The sequence below is a fragment of the Pimephales promelas genome, chromosome 4, assembly GCF_988280905.1.
Source record: "Pimephales promelas chromosome 4, fPimPro1.hap1.1, whole genome shotgun sequence".
In the NCBI taxonomy this organism is placed as follows: domain Eukaryota; kingdom Metazoa; phylum Chordata; class Actinopteri; order Cypriniformes; family Leuciscidae; genus Pimephales; species Pimephales promelas.
The window spans coordinates 30,827,988-30,853,481 of NC_142772.1; the positions used below are offsets into that span (position 1 = coordinate 30,827,988).

Below are 25,494 nucleotides of genomic sequence, written 5' to 3' on the forward strand. Positions count from 1 at the left end.
TAGTTGAGGATGCGACGCCCTGTTCTCTCATAGGAACAAGGGCCCCTCCATGTCTTACGTGAAGACACGGGGGGACAGCCCGAAGGGTAGGACTTTGTACTGATATGCTCGATCCTCAAACGGAAAAGAACACAGAAACGGCCTGTGTCGAGGAAGAATCGAGAATGACAATGTACGCGTCCTTCAGGTCGATTGCTGCAAACCAATCTCGCAATTCTGTGGATGCTCCAATTCAAAACTCGCAGGTCCAAGATTAGCCGTAGCCCACCACGTTTCTTGGGTACAATGAAGAAGGGACTGTAGTGTCCTGACCTCATATCGGCTGGAGGGACCGGCTGTATCACCTCCTTCACCATCAAGACTGTGATCTCCGCACACAAGACATGGGCATCGGCTGCTCTCACGGTAGTGGAGTGGATGGCCAAAACTTGGGGGACGCAAGGGCGAACTGAATCGCACAGCCGAGCTTGATGTTCCGAATGAGCCAGCGAGACTGGGAAGGGCTAACGAGGCTCTAAGACCCCATTTACACTTGGTATTAAAATGCGATCTGTATCCAGATAAGTTATCCGGATAACAAGTACCGATTCCATTTACACATGGCCACATAAATGTGTTTTTGCATAATGGATACAAATCCGATCTTCAACTCCCGCGTTATATGCAGATTTAATGGATTGCACGCCACCAAAAGCAACAGATATGAGCTGCATTTTATTGATCATCAGCTAATTTCCAAATCAAAGACATCAATACGAGAGAGTGGCAACAGCCCTGGTAAGATAATTTCGTTTCGTTCTATATAGTAAAATTTACATATGTGATTTCAACAACCAGATTGCGTTTACACCTAGTAAAGATCCGAACACAATGCGAGCCAGATCCGATCACAACGCATTTACACCTTGCATTAACATGCGTTTTTTATTATCCGGATAACTTATCTGGATACATATCGCATTTTAATACCAGGTGTAAATGGGGTCTAATATACCATACAAGCGGAACCAAAGGGACTGTGTAGGTGTACCCAGGGTGGGGCAGCGAGGTGGAACACAGGGAAGTGGCTCAGGATGCTCTCTCTGGAAGGTGGCCTGTACCAAGATCTGAGTTTGCTGTGCCGTGATAGTTATGTGCCTCAACAAGTAAAGTCATAACCAGTGTTGTGCCTGTGTTCTTTTTTGTTGGGCGAACATGAACTGAATGTACTGTATTACTGCCTGATGGAAGTTACTGTGAACATGTTCATTCTGGTGTCTGTGAACGCACGCTCTCTAGGGTGCCAGATTTCTATATAGCCTACCAGGCGAAAACCCGGCTATAACACATATAACACATATTAACAGGCCTTAATATGTAGCAAAAATATTTTCCCAACCTGGCAACACAAGCCACCAATGTCGCACTGCCACCGCATGCATCATCGATTCGAGACAATAAGCAGCATGTAGTCGACAAAGCATCGAGGAGGCATCGTATTATCGATTTTAAAACAAGGACGATGAAGATGGGAAAAATCCTATATTTCTGTGCAAACTTTTCCCGCCGATAAAATAATTGGTATATGGGTTGTATTCAGTATGTATATGCAAATAATTAAAAAAATAATAATTGCTCGCAGCAACATGGAAAGAATTTAACTAGTTAATTTTTTGGAACCGTGAACTTAGTTTAAAAAATGTGAAGTATGAACTATGAAATGATGAACTAATTTATTTTAAAATTTGTGAACTGAACTTTGAACATGTAAAGGGAACTTTCCCAACACGTGTCATAAAATATTGATACCTTTGCAAATCATTAGCAAATGATTAATAAAAGCAAACAACTGGAAGTTGAAGTGCATAGCATTGACCGATTGTGGAAATGAACACATTCATTGCACTATTAGTTAATAAAATATGTTATTAAGGAATTAATACATGATGACACATTTAATTCATAGCAATTCATTTATTACTTAATCTATTAATCATGGACTAGTTGCTGATGCAGTAATCATTACTTAATGGTTTAGTTATTCATGAGTCATACATTAACTCATGACTATCTGTGCATTAGTTAAGTATGAATTAATGCATATCAGTGCACCCGTATTGTAAAGTGTAACCTCAGTGATCAATAGAAGAAAATAAAGAATTAACAGATTAGATTAGTTTATCTCCTCTGCTTCTCTTCTCATTCAACTTGTGTCTGATACTCATTCTTTTATTCTCATCTGCACGATTCATTCGCTCTTCTTGGCAATGTCTCATTACCAAGGCTGAATGGATGAATAGCTAAATAATCCTCAAATCAACTTTCATTATTATTACAGCAAGTCACAAATTTATCTCACTCATTATAGCAACCGTCTATCGCTTTCCACTCTGATGTGGTTTCCATGGAGTCACTGGAGACATAGTTGAAGAATATGAAAATGTGTAAAAAACATGAATATGGAAATATGTGAGCCACAAATGAAGGGGTGATGTTAAATTTAACCTCTTACATCCTATTTTATTTATTATGTGTTTGATAAACTTAACCTTGTAGCGACATCATTGAGGTGATGCGTCTTTACGTGTTCAGATACTGTTTGAGAGTGCATGTCAACCATACATGAAAATCTGCTTCTCTCTCTCTCTCTCTCTCTCTCTCTCTCTCTCTCTCTCTCTCTCTCACACACACACACACACACACAAATTTAGCTAATGAATGCTCTCATATATTTCTCATATATGCTCTCAACAGCCTCGAGTCAGCCATGGCATATGACAAAATATTTTCATGCCGTTTTCTCGCAGGTTATTCAATAAATCATTTCTCTCCTATGCGATGTGATGACAAAGCTGAGCTTATCTGAAATATGTTACACTCTCTAAGTTTGCAAACACTTACAAACAGACAAAGCCTCAGGGCCACTCATTCACCCGACACACACTCTGTTCTTTTGCCAAAACTCAGCTGCATTTCAGGTGTTCAGTTATTACCTCAGTGTCTGTCCAGCATATTGCATAAGTTCTGGTATTTGCTATTCTGCTTTGGCTGTAAGTTTTATTGCATAAGTTTAGTAATATCGCCCCCTCATTTTTGTTGCAGAAATAGGGGGATTGTCACAAACCCCTGGTCGTGGTCCTGGTAGGGGGAGGGGGGTGGGAGCGAAATGTAAAGAAATATAGGAAGTGTTTCTTTTTCAAGCTACCTGATGATGGCAGTAATGCACTGTTTGTTCACCCCAAAAATAATGAAAAGGATGTCATTGATTCAGGGGCGGAGTGGGACCAAAAAATCTACCGGGAAATTTCGTAGACCACCGGCCCTCGTCGCAGGCACGATTTTAATAGCCGATAGCATTTACAGTTTTACTGATTTAAAAGGAACTTTGTTGTACTAGTATGCTGGAGTAAAGTTCATAAATGGTCGTTCTTTCCCATAGTAATTTCTAAAACTATGTTGGGAGGACTCTGTGCCTCTAGGGGGGTTCGGGTCATGCTCCCCCGCAAGAAAATTTGAGACATTTTAAGGTTATAATGCATCAATCTCGTGCTCTCTGAGAGATCGAAATTAAGAGCTTCAACCCTGAACTGCTCGTTGAACAAAGAAAAAACATTAATTTGTACCAGGACAATAAAGAGGGCTCAAACATCTTTTAGTCTCAGTCTGCATTACATTATCAATGGTGTTTTAGGATGCCAAACAATTATTATAATAATGTAATAATGATTTATAATTATTTCTATTACGTACTGTAAAATCTATTTATAGCCTATAAATGTAGGCCTACTATGTAAATGAAAATGAGTAGGCTATTTCAAAACTATATTTTAACCTACATTACACTATAATATAGGAAAATTAAAATACTTTTGTCCTAATTTCTTCACTTGCAAGAAATAAACCCTTCAGCTTTTATTTAGGAGAAAACACCAGCAGCCTGACCATGATGATCGTGTGAGCAAAGTAATCATGCAGCACAAACTGGATGCTATTCTAATGTCGGTTATTATAATGGCGCAACGCTATATATTCATGGTTTCAATTTTAGTTCGTTAGCAAAATATAACGCTAGAGACCTTAATGTTAGGTTTTACATTTTACATCTTTACATATCTGTGTTGGGAAAAGGGAGAAGAGAGAGTTCGGCAAAGCCAACACTATCTCACGACCAATTCGTACGAATTTGACGCATGATTAAAAAGTGTCTAATTCGTACTAATTTGTACGACCTCATTCGTACTAATTCGTACGATTTGTCTAAACCCACGTGATGGTTAGGTTTAGGGGCGGGGTAAGGGGTAGGTCATTTGTACGAATTCATACGAATTGGCCAATTCGTAAAATATGTACGATTTAGCAAAATCGTATTAATTCGTACGAGTGAGGTCGCATGAATTGTTACGAATTAGCCACTTTTTAATCGTGAGATCGGGTTGGCAAAGCGGATTCGAACTCGCGTTCAGCGCATCAAAAAGCTGCTTTCAAGTTCTTCAAAAAAGTTTTAAGACGGGTGTCGTTTTGCTTTAAAGACATGCAAATATATGCTCCGTTATAGAAAATGTAAAAAAATAAAATAAAAAATTCTTCCCTTAGCTTGGGCCATGGCGAACTTCCAATAAATACATTTTTCCGAAACACTACCGGCCCACCGGGAAAACTCCCGACTCTCCCGATTGCCACTCCGCTAACGCATTGTTTACTAACCCTCATATTGTTCCAAGCCCGTTAGATAGCTTAAGATATGTTAGATTTAGTCAGAGAGTTCTGTCCCTCAATTGAAAAAGTATGTATGATATACTGTCCTTGTCCAGAAAGGAAATACAGACATCATCAAAGTAGTCCATGTGACAGTCAACATTGTATTCTCTTCCGGTTCTGCGTTCAAGAGTCCACAGTGTGGTGACATAAGACGCTGCTGACATGTTCTCTGGTTACTGGTTACTAGTTTTAACACAACTTGCGAATTTACTCAAAGCATTTAACACAATATGAGTAGACTGATGTGCTTACACACTTTATATGTTATTTTTATAACATAAGAAAAAAAGAAAAGTGCTACATAATAGCCAATCAGAAAATTGCACTATTGTATCTGGGTAAGATTTAATGCAACAACTAAAGAAAAAAATTATAGCCTGAAATTGTTCACGTGATTCTGTCACTCCTGCTGCCTGTCTTCAAAACTTGAGAGCCCTGCTATATAATTGAGCATAGTACATACCAGGAAGGCATCAATCAGGATTATGAGTTATTTTTATTTTTTGATTAATCACTTTGATGAATCATTCAATTTGACAGCACAAATGTTTAGAGTATATAGACAAGACAACCATACAAGGGTTTTTGTTACAAAGTCTGCCCTGGGTGCACTGATTTTCTTGTCAGTGCACTCCCAGATTCCTGCAGCTAAGCTTATGTATATTTATATTCCAATAAAGGTTATTGATAACATGCTTACAATACATATAGGCCCCTGTGGCATGGCCTAAGCTTTAGTAATCATTTAACTTTGATGGTTTAATAAGAATTAAAGAATTAAGAATTAATAAGAATTAAACCATCAAAGTTAAATGATTGTTTATTCCTTGTGAATTTCCAATATTCTCTTTAGTAGGGGGTGTCAAACTTTTTAATGGCAATGAGCCCTAAAAAACACCCTAGTGAGATTTTTTATTTAAAATATAGGCCTAATATAAGCTAAACAATACCTTTGTGAGATTCTAGGCTTTTAGGGTTATAATATAATATAATATAATATTTGTTTACATATTACATTATCAGCACGCCAACTATAATATCAGTTTGTTTTCATATATTATAATATGAAAACAAACTGAAGCATTAAAATGGATCTAATAGCTAAATATTTTCAAGAAAAAGTGAATGTGTGAACTCTTTTATAGTAATCTAACCATGCCTGAAATCGCCCACACGCAAAAACATCTTCACCGTTCTGTGTCCATCAACTGTTATTTCCACCACTTAAATCAAACCACTCTTCTTTAAAACATTATGATGTGATTTTATTTCACATGTATATTTGCGTTTCTCGCTGCCACTTGTATTGAGCTATTTTATCCGCACACAAAAGACTTGCTGCCAATCACACATGCTCACATCATTCTCTTTCTGTGAAACCTAAACTGAATTTTTCCACTCTAGCGGTTGACCAGAGCACTGGAATTATTTCTCACTTAAACTACAATCAAATGAATTTCCCCACACATTTCGCGTCGGTCCTCTATGTGGCATTTTATTATTTTCTGTGTGACCACGCACTTCAGTTAGTGTTGGGCGATATGCTCCATTTTCATATCGTCCTATCGTCAGCCTGTGAGATCGGCGATACACGATAGTATCGTGAGGGGGCGGGGCTAACATTTGATTATTAACTTGATTATTTAGCCTACTCATTAATTTGCTTGTTTTATTAGCCTACTTCGATTTATATACGAGAATCTTTTTTCTATTTTGCTAGCAAAGGTGGAGTGTTTCTTAATAGGATCAGGTTATTTCCTGGTATAGTGAGGTAAAAAAAAAAAGAGATCCTAATCCTTTTGTTTGTCAACGGGAAATTTACGGACATATTAGCCTATCCTCATGCCGTTACATGCAGCATTTTGACTAGGGCCTATTTCTGCACGAGATGAAAACACGTTTTAATAATTTCTTGGGTCAGAAAAAGTCGGAGTTTGCGATATGTGCCCCCCTAGCAGTGCGCTCTCTGCGCACTTCACATGCGCACTTCAGTAAGCACGAAGTACGCGGGTTAATGTGTTTTAAATGCCGGGAGAAACAAGAGCAAGGGCCAAACGTCTAGCTGAGTCGATCGGTTTATACTTATACTTATGACTTGACTCTGATAAAGGAAACGTTTACATGACCAGTGACCACATGCATTGTCAAGTTTATTCAACATAATCAGGTTAAGAACGTCGTCGCATGTAAACGCGCTCAATCTCTGAAAGTGAAAGTAAAAACGGACTGCTTTCGGCATCTGCATTAACGCCGCGTTCACTCAGAGAGGACGATGATAACGGTAACTATAATACTATTTTAGTGATATTATTATTAACACTATTTAGTAATTATATTGTTTTTAGTGTTAGTGTCATTAAACGTTTTGTTAATGTGTTACGGAAACAAATAGGTAGGCTACTGACGAACAACGATGCCGTTTTCATCTTGGATCTGTAGGAAATTGAATTTTGCGTCTGTTAAAACGAGCACACTTGATAATTTGTGAATGGATCACCTTGCAATTAAATTTTGATGTGGGATGTTTTTTAGTCTGTTTTAAAAACATTCTCTTAGAGGAGTCCTCATTAGTGCGTGTGTTGCAATTATGAGGTGATGTCGTTGTAAATTTAGGCAAGGCAAATTGATTGTAGTTCCTAATATTCATTTAATAACAATACTAGCTTTATAATAATAATAATAGGCCTAATAATAATAATTTAATACATTATGGTAAAACGAGCCAATTATCGTATATTGATATCGTCAAAGGCATCTGCCATCGGCGATATGTCAGACTATCGTCGATACACGATACTATCGTCTATCGGCACAACCCTAACTTCAGTACTTACATATTGTACCTTTAAACTGATCAAGACATTTGGGTAACACTTTACAATAATGTTTAATTTGTTAGTTACTTCATTGTATGAACATGAACTAACATGAACTAATGATCAGTATACATTTGTATTTATTAATCTTCGTTAAAATGAGTTAATAAAAATCCAGCTGTCCTCTGTTTGCTCATACTTTACAGTGCATTAACTAATGTTAACAAATAAAACATTTGATTTGAATAAAGTAAAAGTAAATGTTAAAATTATCATGAACAAAGATTAATAAATTCTGTAAAAGTGCAGTTCATTATTTGTTCATGTTAACTAATGTGGTTAACTAATACTGACTAATGAAACCTTATTTTAAAGTGTAACTTACTCATCAAAGAATCCTGAAAAAAAAAAATATCATGGATTCCATAAAAATATTAAACAGCACACTGTTTCCAAAATAAGTAAATAATAAGAAATGTTTCTTGAGCACCAAATCAACATTACAACCCCAATGTGTGTGTTTTGGCTTCACAAACCATGTTTAAATGCAGTACTGATCCAGTTACAGTCTCTCTCAATGTCAGACTGATGTGAGGTCAGTTTACATCTGAGTGGCTGTTACACTCTGCTGGAATCCTCACTGACCCTGAGAAAGCCTCATCTCTGGAACAGGATTTGATGCTGTTTTCACAAGTTTCAGGAGAGTGGGTTACACAAAGATAAAAGACAACTTCCAGACACAATCTCTCGAAGACATGATTATTTCATTTTTTAACAGAAGATGTGCAGAATTACATTTACACAAATAGACAGACAGAACCTAATGCTTAAAGAAAGCTTTCTATGTATGTTTTTTTTTTTCAAAGATAGGCCAATTCTTGTTGATGTAAATGAGAATATGAACACAAACCCATATACACAATGACCAAAGAAACTGACGATTTCAAATGTAATGCATATACATACCGCAAAACTGGTAACACATTACAATAAGGTTTTAATTTGTTAAAATTAGTTAACATCAATAACAATGAACAATACTTTTATGACATTTATTAGTTGATGTTAATCTCAACATTTACTAATACATCATTAAAATCCAAAATTATGTGTTAAAGTCGACATGAAATCAAATTTGACAAATCTTCTTTTTACTGTACATGTAATATTGTAGTGTTTATTATAAATGATTTATCTGTGCACTTCATATTTTTTTTTTTAAATTCATGCACCCTTATCATCTTTAATCAAATACATTACCCTTCCCTCCCCCATCAAAATGACCTCTATTCTATTTTGGTAATGTGCAATGGCGAAAGGGTGCGGCCAGATCCGAGGGTATACGGCTATCGGTGCACCGCCTCTCAGAGAATCACATTCATATCTGCCTCCATTTTTTTTTTTGCAACGCCCAACCTCCAACGATCCAATCAATTCCCGAAGGACGAAATCAAGCCCTGCCCTTCAATTTTTTTCCAATTTCAGAAGCCGTTTCACTCGGATATACGTCACAACAAGGAAAAAATGACAATCTCAACTTCTGTTTCACGCCGACTTTAACATTAGTTAGGCCTACTGCACTGTGAACTAACATGAACATAGACATTTTATTAACATTAACAAAGGTTAATAAATACTGTAAAATATATTGCTCATTGTCAGTTCATGTTAGTTCATGCACTGACTAATAGAAACTAATGAATCATTATTGTAAAGTGTTACCCCAATATTAAATAAAATAATGAGTACTTAACAATTTCTTTTTAAAATATCTAAACCTCTTTAAAACAACATAAAATTGCTTAAGAGAATTCAGAAAATATTTATATATTTATTTATACATGTACCTCATTGGCAAACTTTTTTTCATTTTTAATTTTAAGCATAGACCTCACAACATTTTGTTAAATGTATGCTTAAAACAAGAAATAAGCCATTTTAATAAACAATCTTGCTGTGATCTTGAGACATTTTTATGTTTTAATTGTACGTATGTTTTCAGTGAAAAATATGGGAATGCCTTGATATAAATTATAATGAAATGTTTGGTAAACATTGTTATATCTGCCATTGCAAAAAGGGGCTTAAGCTCAGCAAACAATAAACAGAGAAGCCAATGCTCAAACTTAAGCCAGAGAAGCAACCAAGGCTTACTAATGCTGCTTTAGTATTTCACACTGACTACTCCCTCACAAAAGGCTTAAGACTCCCTCCACTTAATTCTCCTCTCTCTCTCTCTGCTCAATGGTACTCGTAAAGTACTCATTATTTTATTTATTTTATTTATTGGGGTAGCACTTTATAATAATGTCTCATTTGTTAATATTAGTCAGTGCATGAAATAACATGAACTGACAATGGGCAATATATTTTACAGTATTTATTAACCTTTGTTAATGTTAATAAAATATCCGTGTTCATGTTAGTTCTCTCTCTCTCTTCTCTCTCTCTCTCTCTCTCTCTCTCTCGCTCTCTCTCTCTCTCTCTCTCCTCTCTCTCAGTTCCTGCTCCTATCATTATTTGTCATTTTCAAAACTTTCCTTTTGGCAGCCATGTGTTTTTTAATAGGAGAGACTGTAGTTTCCAGCTGTCCAGAAGATGCAACACACGCCTCTGAGGAATGCGACCTTGTCTTTTCCAGACATACAGTGAATGTTCAAAACCAACTCAGAGCAGTGGGTTATTCTTACAATAAGCATACATGTGCAGGCCATTGTTCTAGTTCCTAGCTTCTAGCTCTCTGTATATCGTCTTCTTAATTGTTTAATCAATTCATAACAAAACAGGATCTTACAAAACAGTAAATGTTCTGATGAGTTTCTTCCCCGATGGTTCAATGTGTATGTGCTGTCATCTGGAAAATGTCATATTTAGAGTGTTTACTTATCTGGTAAATTTTGCTGAAGTAGTTGCCTCAAAAAAAAAAAAAAAGAGAGAAGGAGAAAGAAAGTGAATTACGCTATCTTTAAACCATAGCTATTTATCATAAATGCAACTATATCTCGCCATTGTAACTTTAAATATCAGAATTGCAACTTTATGTATATAACTCAATTACCTTTTTAAATTAACTTATTTTTATTACTTAAAGGGGTCATATAATGGTACATGCACTTTTTCAACTTGATTGTACTGAAATGTGTGTTGGCAGTGCCTGTACACAACCATAATATAATGATAAAAATCCATCCAGTGTTTTTTAAAATCTCCTTATATGTTTTTCGCAGTCTCAAATCGAGCCATTCTACCGTGTGAAGTCACTAAATCGGACGCCCCTCCCACGATTGTTGATTGACAGCAGCATTTCAACAAAGACCCGCCCTGAGCGAGCCGTCATTATAGTCTGTCCGAGCGATTGTGGTGTTCTGTTCTTGGGTGTAATAACGAACATTAATTTTGATGTTCCTAAAATCTGAACAGCTGAAGACACAGTGGCTGAGTTTTGTTGTCGAAGGGAATATTTCCGCGATCAACGTCAATGTGTTCATGTTTGTGCGACGTTTGAAAAGAATCGGTACCAACTATTCATGTTCCTGCTGCACCTCCAGAAGAAGTTCGTGTAAAATTGCATTAACCTTTATATTAATCTTTGCAAATCGCTTGCACTCTTCACGATGAATGCAGTTAAGGTTTACACTCATAATCCCACGCCACGTTTATAATGAACAACGCGGTTATTGCATTATTACAAACTGAGTACGTATACAGTACATCAGTAAACACATAGCGTTCATACATCTCACTAAGTTACTCTACCCTGCCAGTACACAAAGATAAATCAAAGTGACATTATGTTAACCAACCATTCAGAAACGTCCAGTTCGAGCCTTCATTCTCGAACTTCTCTGCGGCTGTCATCTTGTTTCAGGTTCAAACTGATGCGGTTGCACAGATGTGTCCTCAGAGACTCCTCCAGCTGACATTCTTTCTCCAAAATACTGTTACAACTGTTATCAAGGCAACTTTCCACATGCCTTGTGTCAACACACCAACAGAACAGAGGGGCGGAGTGACTGAAGCTCATTATCATTTAAAGGCATATGCACTGAAACGACGTGCTGAAAACAGAGCTGTTTTTGACCAGGTAAAATGAGTGTTTTCTTACAATACTAATGCTAATACTAATTTTTATATGCATTATATAACGCCTTTATACTGGGCCAGCTAACCAATCACAGCACATTTCGTATTTCAGAAGGAGGGGCTTCATCGAAATAGGCATGTTCGAGCCAAACTGGGGAGAGAGGTAGCCTGGTTCTACCAGACTCTCGTACATACATTTCATTTGTACAGAGAGTCTGGCCTCCCTCAATTGAGAAACGTTTCCTTCCTTGTAGGCGGGTTCACTATTAAAGTTCAAATCTATTGGATCTGCCCAGAGTCACTCACGATCTGCCATAGCCAATCGCTAATGTGTGGTCGTGAGTGACGTATGTCATGCGCCGAAACGGCTGGAAACAACCATAGACAGTAAAAGAAACAACAAGTCCGAACTCCGAATGATCAGAGGATTAAATTTACAATAGGATTTCAGTCAACGAGAGCTGCAGGTTTTGTTAATCTAGGAACAATTATTAATTCGAAATGTATATTTGACATGAAGGACAGTGATTATTCAGTCAATGCTGTAAGTTACAGTGAATGATCAGTCTGTCTGCAGATGTGTAATAAACAACAATTTTTCATATTACGTATTTTTGTTTCTTAATTACCTTAATTATGGTCTTCAAAGTATGTGTTTGTAAATTTTTATATGGCATTTAGTTGTTGTTTTTTTTATTAAAACAAATTAACCATTGACATCTAAAACTGAAAATCAAATATAGTCTCCAAAGTATGGGTTTTCAAATTTTTATTTATGACAATTTTTTTTTTTTAAATCACAACCAATTTGTATGATTTACAACATGTAAAACTGACACACCAACCTCCTGCACGAGTGCACAAAGGGGCTCAAAATGTTCTATTCATCACAAGAATCAGTAAATATACATTTGGGAATATGAGCGACTGACATGACTCCTGAGCGGATCTTCAACAATAGTTTAGCAGCCAGGACTCTGGGCTTCCGAACACCGCGAACACCAGGCTAAAGTCCAAAATGTCACGGTCATTGTGCACGAGCTGCCCAGCACAAACTTCCAACCTTTCTGCCTCCTTCACTTGGTCCTCCGTTGTGCCACAAGAGGTGAGACGACAACAATCCGGCTTTAAATTCTGTATATTCGGCAGTTTCTTTTCCAACAACGGACCGAATAGCTTTTCTCACGTCTTTCTCCGCTGCCATTACTGCACTCAAACTGACGCACTACATCAACGTCACCGTTCTCAGCCACTCCCTCTATTCGCTGATTGGTCCTACAAAAAATTGATTTCTGGAAACCTAAGGATATGGAGCGGTCCCAGACGCAGTACTGAAGGAAAATGAAATTGAGCGGAAGTGCGTAGGCGGGCGCAGCCAGGCTAGGAGAGAGGTGCTGTAATAATGTAAAATATGTGGAAAAATAATGTGTTTTGTGAACAATCAAGCACAAAAACAACAAAATTAAGTTTTCGTAAAAGGGCATAATAGGACCTCTTTAATAACAGGATGATGAAGAAAAAAAAAACAGGATAAAAAGTTTTGTTGCACAGGATAAAAACAACTTTTCTGTAGTATTTTTGGTTGTGAAAAGGTCCATGAGAAATGCACTGTTTTAAAGTCTTGTGGACTTCTCACCTGGATGCTTTTGCATTTTTTAAGATGTCTGTCTGATATTTGTGAATTAACATAATATTTATGCAGTGTTTTCCAATGTGACTGAATCTAATGCTGAAGGCTGTGAGATGTTACTTTACAAATTTATCTGAGGATTACTATAATTAAGCAGCTGCAGTGCTTACTCAACAAATAATGAATATTTTCTAAGTAAGTGTTTTTCCTTTTCACCCCAGCCCCTCTTTCTCTATTCTTGTTTTTCCCCTCAAGCCTATCACTCATTGTTATTGCTCTGTTTATTTTCCCTATCACTTCTGCTTGGCTAACACGGCTCTCATGGCGGCTGGACAAATGTGTTTTTGAAAGACCATGCGAAAAGTAATCTTATCATCTGTCAAAACAAGACCCCCAGCTTAGAGGGAACCCAATCCCGGATCAGGACGTTAGCATCGAGCCCGGCTCAGACCGGACCTTGTCATATGGGGCGAGTGTTTTTGACACGTAGCATAGCGCTGAGCACTAAGCTTAGTGGACCCTGGTTGTATTCCACTGACCCCAATTTCTAGTGACGCCAAGATGAAGACTACAGTAAGAAGGTAAACACGTAAAAAGCCTAACTGTAAGAGAGATTAGAATTATTCTGGTTAATTAGCGTGGCTGTTAAACAGGCTTAGAGTGCTTAAGAGAAACGTGCTGAGTTAAAGAGACTGTAGAGACCACCCACTACCGTTTAGTAGGTACCGTATATCCCACGACTCACTGACCTCAATGTTCATTCATCTCTCACACTCGTATATACACAAAAATTCTTCCCCTTTAATTTACAGTTCAAATAATACGCCTCCATATGTCATTTGCATATAACTGGCACACACACAGAACACAATCCCACACAAAATGGATAAAGTACGTACTATGTATTATTATTCAATATTTTGAAGTTATATGCAAATCTAAGAAAGTCAAGTCTGGTGGTAAAAAAATAGTGCTCATTACTATCCTTACTAACTAAGGATAATGGTGTCTAATTTCAAGAAATGTGTGTTGAGATAATTGTGTGGTTTGACTACATAACACGCAAGGCTTTTACATTAAATATATCCCATTAAATTTCCATATGAGTGTGCATACACAACATCTTGTTTATATATCCTTGTTCATGCTATGGGGACTTCCCCACCACATGTCTTATAAATGTTCTAATAGACTAACCACACTTGATGCAACTTGACAAGGTTCCAGTGACAGGTAATTTGACTGCCCACATTTTACGTTGAAATGGAAGGAATGCCTTTTATGTCGTTGACATGGTGTATTCATTGTGAAATACACATAAGACATTAATTAAAATATAACTAATATCTTAGTGCGTGCACTACGTCTGTACTGTAAATGTCTTAGAAAGCATGAACCCCCTGAGAATTTTGACACTTTGCACTTTTGAGAATCAAGTTGAACAATTAGTGTAAGATAAAATTGTTTATCTAAATTGCTTTGTGACAGAAATCACTATTCACATGTAAATGTCCAATCAAGTTTATTTAAATCAATTTAAAAATCAACCTAATGCATCCTTGCTGAATATTTTTTTTCTTAAAAATCCAGGTCCCAATGCACACTAATTAAAAACAGCACCAGTATAGACTAACACATATTGCACTTACTGTACATAAATCCTAAGTATTTTGTCATCATCTCGCCTAGGACACCAAATGAGCCAGAAACTGCCACTAGTGCCGTCTCAAAAAAGTAGCTTCACAGTTCCGCTGACTGTGTTCTCTTCTCTCAAGAAGTGAATTAAGTTAATAGATAGGTCAGTCAGAGTCTCATACAAACACAAATAGAGCAAGAGAGTGAATCGGTCATATTCAAATATTTGCTCTCTTGCTCTACTAAACAGGACATTTCCATCTGACATAAATCAGGAGAACAAAGTCAGACAAGTTAAAGACAGTGTAGTAGATAGCAATTGGGTATGGTCATGTTCTAGTAAAGCACAAGAAACACAAAACATAAAAAGTACACAAACAGCACAATGCATGAAGTTATAATGGTATACTTTACAATAAGGTTTATTAGTTAACATGAACTGAGAAAATCAACACTTCTACAGCATTTATTAATCTAAGTTAATACTCATTTCAACATTTACTAATACATTATTATTAAAATCAACAGAAGTATTTGTTAACATTAGTTAATGCACTGTGAACTAACATGAACAAACAATGAACAGCTTTTTTATTAACTAACATTAACAAAGATGACATTAACAAAATAAATACTATAACAAATGTATTGTTCACTGTTAGTTCATGTTAGTTAATACATTAACTAATGAATCTTATTGTAAAGTGTAAAAACAATTTAATCAAATAAATTATTCTTCAATAAAATGTGCTTTATTTTGCTGTGAAAGTACATAAATCCTACTTATAAAATACATAAATACCATTTTTATGGTATTTATGGTGAAAGTACATAAACATCATTTTTAATCAAATTTAGATAATAAATTAATATTACAATATTACAATTATTAAATTCAAATAATAAAAGGCACTACAAAGTAGCATCATCATATTTTCAGTTTGTTCAAAGAAACATAGTTATTAGTTTACCTTGATTGTTAGGCCAAAATAGGATGCAGTTACTGTTGCAATATGTGTTGCAATATTCAGCTAACTCAACAAGTACAGCTGGAAGTGATAGTAGTTGAATTGATTGTTGCCGGTGGTACTGATTTGAATAATTTGAACAATAGACCATTAGGGAAAAGCTTTATATACCGTTACCAAACAATGTGTATCTGTTTGTTTCATGTGTGCGTCAGTACGAGAAAACAAGTCTCTCAGATGGATGCTAACGTGCAGATGACAGTGTGGATCAGCTAGCGGCCCCATAGGATAAAAGAAATGGGGGTTAAATGTGCCCTCTGACCTTTCCTATTAGCAGCATAAAGGCAGAGGACGCTTGCCATTCATATCCACCTCTGACTAAAAGGATAACTTCCAACAGAGAGGCCTTCAGGCACGCACCCCACTGAATTCAAGAATGAAAATCACCGCCCCCATACCTTTCTGCAGCAATCCCTCCGAATCACTAACTGCCCCCTCTAGAGCCAAACCGATCACTTCAGACCCCAAAGCAACCCTAAAAACATCAACTTAAGCACCCTCAACATACCCCAAGCAATCTCCAACAGTCCACTAATACTTCACAGTTTATTAAAGTTTAGGTGGCCAGTCCACCAATAGCTCAACTCAAAAAGCACCCAGAGGTGCTTTTATTAAAATACACAAGCTTCAGGTCCTCCAAAATCAGCTTCCAAAAAGATTGCCGCAGATTGAAAAGCCCTTTCGGCACTGCTTTCAGATGATAACAAGTGGTCAGATGAGGCTGATCGCCACTTACTTCTGGTGGTAACATGTATAATGGTCTCATTTGACCATTCGTAATCAAGTTTTTTAAGGGACAGTCTCTGATTTTGTGATTATATGCCCAGCTTGGTGTACACAACTGCTGTATAAGCAAAAAACTAAACAAAAATTACAGTTAAAAATTTGATCAAATAATTATTTGCTAGTCCAATAGATTTTAAAATGTACTATTCCTGTGATGGCAAAGCTGAATTTTGGACAGCCATTACTCCAGTGCCACATGATCCTTCGGAAATCAGAAAACGATTTGGTGCTCAAACAACCTTTCTTATTATTATCATTGTAGAAAAAAGCTGTAGTGCAGTGCTTTCTGACCCCAAAGTTTTGATTATTTTAACCACACATTTCCAGCCTGACCTTTTCTCAGAGACAGGACTTAGGCCTGGACAGCCAGGAGTGGGCCTGTAAATTAGGACATTTAGCTTTTATAACCTGCCATATTCACACTGTATGATTTTGGATTTGGCAGTCTGAGACAAATTTTGAATCCTAAAAGATTAATTTGATACTAAAATCATAAGTATTTTATCGCTAGTTCGACATGTTCACCGATAGCTGATTAATGATCATGATCATTGCGTTAAAATTTTACCTCTGGTGAAATGATGACAGTGTCAGACGTTGAGGCACAGTCCTGCAGTGTGGTTTCTCCTACGACCAGTGACGGCTGATGACTTTTAAAATAGAGGAGGCACACAAAATTTTAGTGGTCGGATCCCCTCCCAAGGTAAACTGCTTTTTAACTGCTTTAAAATGGCTTTTTTTTTTGGTCACTTTTAGACAGAACATTTACAGAAAACCACAGATATACAGCAAGACAATATAAGAAATATGCAATGGTGATAGGCCATTTTCTTTCTCGTTTTTTTTTTTGTTGTTGTTTTTTTTAACTACGGGGCACAAGTCTCCAGCTATGGATTTGCCTCCCCCTTCTCTATCCCCTCAGACTCACGTCTCACAGTTTCGACAACGATCAAATCAAAAAACCATAGGAGCACAGAACTTGATGACGAAATTAGTGAGACAACAACAAACCACACACATGCATGTCTTCATTTTTTACTCAAGTCTTCTTTTCAAGAAAACCCACAACAAAAAATCAATGCTATATGTTTTTATTTGCTAGCCATGTGCACTTTCTTTATCCAGCATGTAAACTATTATAAAGGACTATTATAAATTGTACAGTGTGTACCCAGCTTTATAAAAAAAATCATTACTGGTGTGCAGTAAAAAAATGGCACTGATATATTTTAAGATTTGTCCACATATTAACAAAGGACCAGTTTCCCAGAGTATACCCAGCCTGATAATGTGTGGTGATCGCTCAGTGCGAGCTCAATGTTCCTGGATTAAGATGATGTTGAGAACATGAAGCTCCTGCAGAGTTTCAGTCTGACTCAGTGTATGTACAGCGTCATGATTCACAGAGTTCAAACTTAAGGCCATTGCACACCGAGTACGAAATATTCGTATGCGTATTTTCGTGTTCGTCAGCCTAAAAATTCGTCACGCATAGAAACCTTGCACACCGAGTCCGTTGCGTATTTCTTAAACCTTTGCGGGAAAAAACGCAAAAATACCAAATGGATTCGTCAAGCAGTGAGGATGATTTTTGCCCTCTCTCTTATTGAAAAGAGAAGAAAGAGAAAATATTACGTCCATCCAATCCTGAAATTGCGCCGAGAGGAAGTCGAGTTCCTTATCAAGGAGTTGCGAATTTATCCTGAGCGATTCAAAATTTACCTCAGAATGTCAGTGGGACAGTTCGATGCTTTGCTTGCGATCCTGGAGCCACATATTAAAAACAAGACCACCAATTTCCGTGAACCAATCGATTCTGAACGGAGACTGGCAGTGTGTCAGTCTGAAATGGACCAGGTATGGACACACACACGAACAAACAGCCCGATCTCATGAAAGTTCGTGTCTATGGCACGAATGTCATTTCTCGTGGCATTTATACGCCAAAAACAGTTTTTGCGTGTATTTGGCACGCGATTTTCGCGTACATATGATACGCACTTTTTTGCGTATAATACGCACGAACTCCCCACCCCCCTCCCCCCTAAACCTAACCCAGGGTTTTTTAGTGCGTACCATATACACGAAAAAAACACTTTTGGCGTATAAATGCCACGAGAAATGACACTCGTGGTATAGATACGCATCTTCATGAGACTGTGTTGGAACAAACACACACCCACGCGCGGCCCGTTGGAAGCGCTGGGCAGACAGAACAGCTATAGGCTGTTATTGTGTATATTGTGCCCAAATAATACATTAGTTATCGAATAGGCTGCTCAATCACACCTTATTCGATCCTAAATTTCAATCTGATTGAAAGGGGGGGGGGGGGGGGGTTTATTAATTTCATAATCCAATATAGAGAAGAGAACATACCCAGCTAAAAATGTTACGTTCCCAGGACGTAATAAACACTTGATCGATTTGAAAACCGAAACTGAAAGCACGGCGCATATGTGCAATGATTTGAGGACGAGCTCCCTCCGGCCCTGAATTGTCAAAAGACCTCTCAAAATGCTGGCTCTGGATGCGAAAAACGCAGAAAATCGAACCCGATCCGATTAATTTTATGACGGACGAAAGTTTCGGAGGCGGTGTGCAAGCGTGACTGACATAACGTGAGGTCGAATTTTTTTTTTAACGTGCGAAAATTTCGGATGCGAATTTCGGACTCGGTGTGCAATGGCCTGGTCTGGAGGTCTTCTGTATGTGAAGGTTTATGGAATCAGCTGTTGTCACATCAAAAGGATGCTGGGCTAAAGGTTTCCAGTCTGTGGTCGATGACTCTCTGAAGCTGGTTTGTCTGGGTGCCTTTAAAATGTCTGGCCTGAGGCCCTTTTCCAAAACACATGTTATTGATTTAAAGAGGAAAAGTGGGGTGCAAATGAATGGGTGGGTAAATTTGCATCTTTGAACATGAACACACTGGCTATGGGTTCATTAACAAAAAGGTGCTTAGAAACAAGTGACAAGATGTTTATTTATGAAAAATCCCGTCACATTATGAATTAATGCACATCCAGTGTGTTCACATTCAAACAAGCATACAAATTTACCCACCCATAATAGCAAAGAATTACTTTAAGCACTTTAGCCAGATACTGTATGCAATACATCTTCATCCACAATTTCAATTTCCTTCATCACTACATCATAACACTAAGCCAAACAGACCTGGGAAACATCAGGTTATGACATTATTTTTATTTTATTTTTTTTTAAGAAAGGAAAAAAGACAGACAGACGGACAAAAAAATAAGGCATGAGAGGAAGAGATCTGCACTGTAAACCCTAATGTTGTCTTTACTTAAACAATCAAGTGTACTTGACTAAACATTACTTGAAATTGTGCATTTTGGCCAGGTCACTCAAAAATATAAGTTCAAATAACTAATTTACCTTCAAAATACAAAAACTTAAGATTCCAAGTGCAGTGAACTCAAAATAATGATTAAAACTTACAAAAGGTCATTTTCACAAATTTCTTAACTGTGAAATGAAGGATACATTCATACATGCTTTCTTCAAGTGCAAGGTGTCATTCTTATTTTACCAGAAAACAAATGGCTTTCATTTTACAATTATTGATCATAATGTAAATAAACGTTTATTTAAAAAAAAATCCTGATACTTTAAACTTCATAAATAAACTTTAATATCTGTATTCAAGTGTTTTTGTAATACTGTGGGTTGCAGTTTTCACTCAGTAGCCTTTTTTATGCAGTAAACAACATGTACAGAACAATAAAACAAACAAAATACAAGCTCATACATTTCACGTGCACATATATGCCACGTGACAAAATGCATGAAAGAGTTCCTCACATCAGCCACCAACCATGTATCAATGAAAAAATAATATACAAACTTACAGAAATACAGCGACGACACATTATGTTTAACGTTAAATCAAATTCATTTCAAATCGGTTTAATTAAAATGTCTCTCTCTGATCTTCCTCTGATGCGATTGGCCACGCAAGGAGTTCTGCCTGGCAACAAGAAAACTAATGCACTAATTGGTGGATTTCAAAATTGGTGATTTTCGCATCGTCTGTTGCTGCTGCTGACACAAGTTCAAATCTCAAGACGGGAGGTTTTCTTTGTGTAACATTCTCGGTAAGTAGAATTATTAATATATAAAGTTATTTTGTATGACTTTTTAACTCTGAATTATGTTTATTTAAATCCTTGCACGGTTAAAAGAGAACGCAGCCAACGTTAATTACAATATTTCCTGGTCAAACTTTTCCAACATAACGTTTTATCGATGGTTTTGTGATGACATGATAACTGCGATATCAAACGATTCTTTAATTTATTAGTTCAATTGTGTAATCATGTATTTCTCTGCAAAAGATCATAGTTAACTAACGTTAACTTAGCCTAACGTTACTTTAGACCAGTCAACTTAGTGATGTTTTTTTTTCTTTTTTCTGGTCAAACTTTGACAACCTCGACATCAATTAACGGTATTTTCTTCATGACTTTGTGATAGTATGATTATTGAAATGTCAACAGCTTATTTCTTATTTTACTAGCGAGATAAGTTTGCTAAGTTACACATTTGATGATCTTTTTCCGTGCAAGAAAGAACATGGCAGCTACTGCACAGACCATGTGGGTTATTTTTCCCATAGATTTTTTCCGGGCAAACTTTGTCAGTTACCCGTAACTTTAACGTTAATTGCAAATATTTTCATCATGATACATTTCTGATTGACTGAGATAAGTTTTAAGAACATTGTTACTATAGCTAGGACGAATTAGTGATGTTTCGTCACGCTTGTCACCAACGATTTAATCATATGGAAAATACTATTGTCAATGCAAACTAGCAACTTTTGGCTACAAACAAAACCATGCACAAAACTGTTTGAGCATGAGTACTTGATAATTTTCATTTTTGAGTGGACTAAGTTATTCCTTTAATGTGTTAAAAATATTTCTTAGCCTCTAAGTTACATTTGTTTCCTAATTAAGCAATAAAGCATTTCTATGTGCACACTAATGTGATTATGTGATCTGTCTTTATCTCCCCTCAGATCAAGTTCAACAGAAAAAAACCTAAAACAGGATTTCTACTTCTACAGAACATACAGTTCATGGACCTTTTTACAGCCAAAAGGGGGACTCCTGGTCAGTACTTGGCTAACGTTTGAAATCAAATAAAGGTTAGTAATGGTTAATAATAAATAAAGGTTTTGTCTTATTTAAAATAACTAACAGGATAACTTTTACTCACCCTCAAGGTGTTCTAAACCTGTATACATGTATTTGTTAAAGCTGAACACAAAGGAAGATATTTTGAAGAATGTTTGTAATTGAACAGATTTGGGTACAATTAATGTTCGTAGTATTTTTTTTTTTTTTTAAGCATGTAAAAGTCAATGTTGGCCCAAAACTGCTTGGTTACAAACATTCTTCAAAATGTATTCTTCCTTTGTATTTAGCTGAGCAAAGAAATGTACAGGTTTGGATTGGAATAACTTGAGGGTGACTAAATGATGACAGAAATTTCATTTTGGGGGAACGATCCCTTTAAAAGCATTTAATTTTGTCAGCATTTAATCGTATAAAAATTCTTCAAATATATTGATTAGTTGTTGGCATTAATGGAATTTTGTGTTTTCCTTTAAAATCATCCCAGCCAACGGAGGTCCGAACCCTTGGGATTCGAGGACAACCTATCATGCTTGGAGATGATGGTGACTCTGGGATTAAGGTTAGTGTTATGTGTTCTTAATAGATCTAGTGCACGTTCTGAGAAACATGAATTCATAAACATTTGATTCCTGATCGTAATATTCTATTTATGTCTGTTTTTTCACTAGGTGTCTGATCATCGCAACTCCATCCTTAATGTGCCAGTGGGCATCTTATTTGAGGACACTAAACTTCAGCCCCCCAATTCCTTGTATTTAACTTCTACGATTGGAATAATACTTGAAGGACAAGTGGTGATTGAAAAAACGCAGGACCTCCCACAGGCTATGTGTCTCCTCTTCGGTCTGATCTACGCTGTCTGATCTACGTGTGCTAATGTCAATGGGACAGTATTCTCTCAAGCCTAAATTGCAGTCTCTGGCAAACCAGCTTTTTGTTTAAAAAACGTCACTGTGAGACTTTAACACCACTCTGAGAAATGTTCTACAAATGATTTGCAGAAGATACAGTACTGTAATATTGTGCAAATATTTGGTCAAAGACACTGACTATGGTCACTATGCTTTACTTAGTTTGCTGTGATTTCATAAAGCTTAAACAAGTAAAATGTAAAAACAATGTACATTACGTGTACATGTTCAGTACATTTACAAAAATTTGAGACTTAAATGTAATGTGTAAGTGATCAGAGTTGTACAATTGATAGTGCACTACTTAATGTTGGATACTGTTGCCACATTTAGAGTTATGTACAGGGTGTGACTCATTTCCATTTGAAATTTTGGTCAATAAAGACTCAAAGGATCAATATGTTGTTCATTGTTTTATGTAAGTGCAGTGTGCACACAGCTTACAGTCAAAAATATGAGCTTTAAAATTTTGAAATAAAATTACAGTTAAATTTTCATGTTGAGTTTACTTAAATATACAAGTACAATTGATATTAACACTAAGTTAAGTGAACTTTATTGTTTAAGTACATTAAATAATCGTCAAGTTTGGTGAACTAAACAATTTAAGTAAAGTCTACATAACTACCAAGTTAAGTAAACTTAACTATGCAAGTTTTGGGAGTTCTCATTACTCAATTAAATTGAGGGAACGAGTTTACTCAAATCAATTGAGTTAAATCAACTTATTAGGGTTTTCAGTGTGGACAACATTCAAACCCTTAAAAAAACATTGTTTTCAAAAGTATGTAAACTAAGTCAATAGTTGGTTGATTTGTTGTCTTTTAATAGCACAAGGAAAGTGGGAGTATAAACACACGGTTAATAAATAGTAAGTAACCTTGCTTTGAAAACTACCATGCAACATTTCAAAATGTCTTGCTTGAAAAACAAAGAATCAAACTGTTAATCTGTTTTGGTCATTAACAAATTAGATTTGCTGGAATACAAAAACACAAATAAAACATGGCATAATGGAATACAATTAGCGATCCAAAATCCATATGGCCACATGGAAAGCCATTGAATGACACAGGATAGCAGTGGAGGTTATAAAGGCCCTTGTTGTAACCTCTGACTTTTGACCTCTGTACTGAGAGTACTTCAAGTTAAACAAATGGACTGTTGTAGCAGAACAAGGACTGATACACACTAAAATTACAAGAGTCATGAGAGCTGACACACATGATCCTCCTGCGGCTACAGGAAATGTGGAGATGAAGCTGCCCTTTGGATAACCTTCCTGATATTGGGCCAGAGAGACTCAACCTGAACTCCCAGTAGGATGCAGATGGAGAGAGAGAGAGAGAAAGGTAGCCTACACAACAACAAAAGAATGGGTAAAAAAAAAATACTGTGACAAAAAAAGAAGGAGGGATAAACAAAGTGACGATGAGTCTGATTGACTGTCTGAGGGATATGAGGAATCTGTGTGGCAGGGGAGAAGCTTCGGGCTAACAGATAAAGCAGCTTCTTTATCAGACTAGACCTGATCAGGAGGAATTCCTCTGAGGAAGAACCTTATCTGGGAGAAATGGGCCTCATGTCTGGTATTGGGCTAGGAAATGATAAAATATGTGCGTGGAGGGGTCAAAAGCAGCTTCAAGACAGTCTGTGAGCCAGTCTTTGTGATTGTCAGCCCTCATTTTCTATAAAATGAAGCAAAGAGCGTTTCAAACACACAAACAAAACAAAAACATTTAACAGACATTAAAATGTGAGACTAAAAAAGATAAAGCTACTAAAATCATGCATATTTGAATATAAACCTCCAAATCATGAAGATCCTTTTTTTGTGGTTGTTGGTTGTGTGTTGGGGGATTAATTGTAGTATTTTATTTATTAAACTTGGCTTTTCCAAAAAAAAGTAATACAAAAATGATTAGCGACAAAAGGGAAGCTTATTCACAAGGTGCTTAAACTTGAGAGATGGTAGCCTAAAAAAAAACTAAAAAGTAAAAAAGTAAAAAAAAAAATGCAACAAGCCTGTGTTTACATGACACTCTAAATCACCAGGTTCTTCTTCAGTCTGAATGGCGAAACATAAAAAACATGTGCACACTGAATAAGCTGAAAGCAATGGATAAATAACACTTGTTTCAGGATTTCATGATGTGGAGGTTCATGCTTCCACGTTCAAAGCATGGTTCTTTGTGGAATATACTATAACGTGTTCTAGCACCAAAAAGTATTCTGATATTGTTCTGCCATTGCTATTGTATAAGCCAAAGAACCATACACTGTTAAGAATAATTTTTCTTAAGAGTGTATTTACTTTATACATACATTAGTATGGCACAATTACAATAATATAAAGATATCATAACAGCAGGTATGTAAACTCTAGCTCGAGGAACGGCTGAAGACAAAAGCTCCATTGATATTCTCACTCTCACTCTCTCTCTCTCTCTCCCCCTCTCCCTCTCTCAATTAACTCAGTTCAATGTCCGTTTTTCCACTCAGATCACTTTGATTATAAATGTCAAAAGCCATAAAATTAGTGTTCCAGAGACTGGATAAAGCTAAAATTACTATATAAAAATATCAGCACTGGAATAATAGATGTTCACGCCATTGACCTTTGGTTATTGCTTTGTTCAGGGACACAGTTATGAAAATAAAGTGAGCAAGAGAAAGAGAGAGATTCTACTTTGATCATTT

The 25,494-nt window shown here is 36.6% G+C and overlaps 1 long non-coding RNA gene across 1 annotated transcript; it reads left to right on the forward strand.

Moving 5' to 3' along the window:
* The first annotated feature begins 20,700 nt into the window (after positions 1-20,700).
* LOC120489051 (uncharacterized) lies at positions 20,701-23,192 on the forward strand. Its single transcript, XR_005624689.2, has 4 exons — positions 20,701-20,836; positions 21,763-21,891; positions 22,368-22,442; positions 22,552-23,192. It is a non-coding gene; the product is annotated as an uncharacterized LOC120489051 (long non-coding RNA).
* Positions 23,193-25,494: the final 2,302 nt, after the last annotated feature.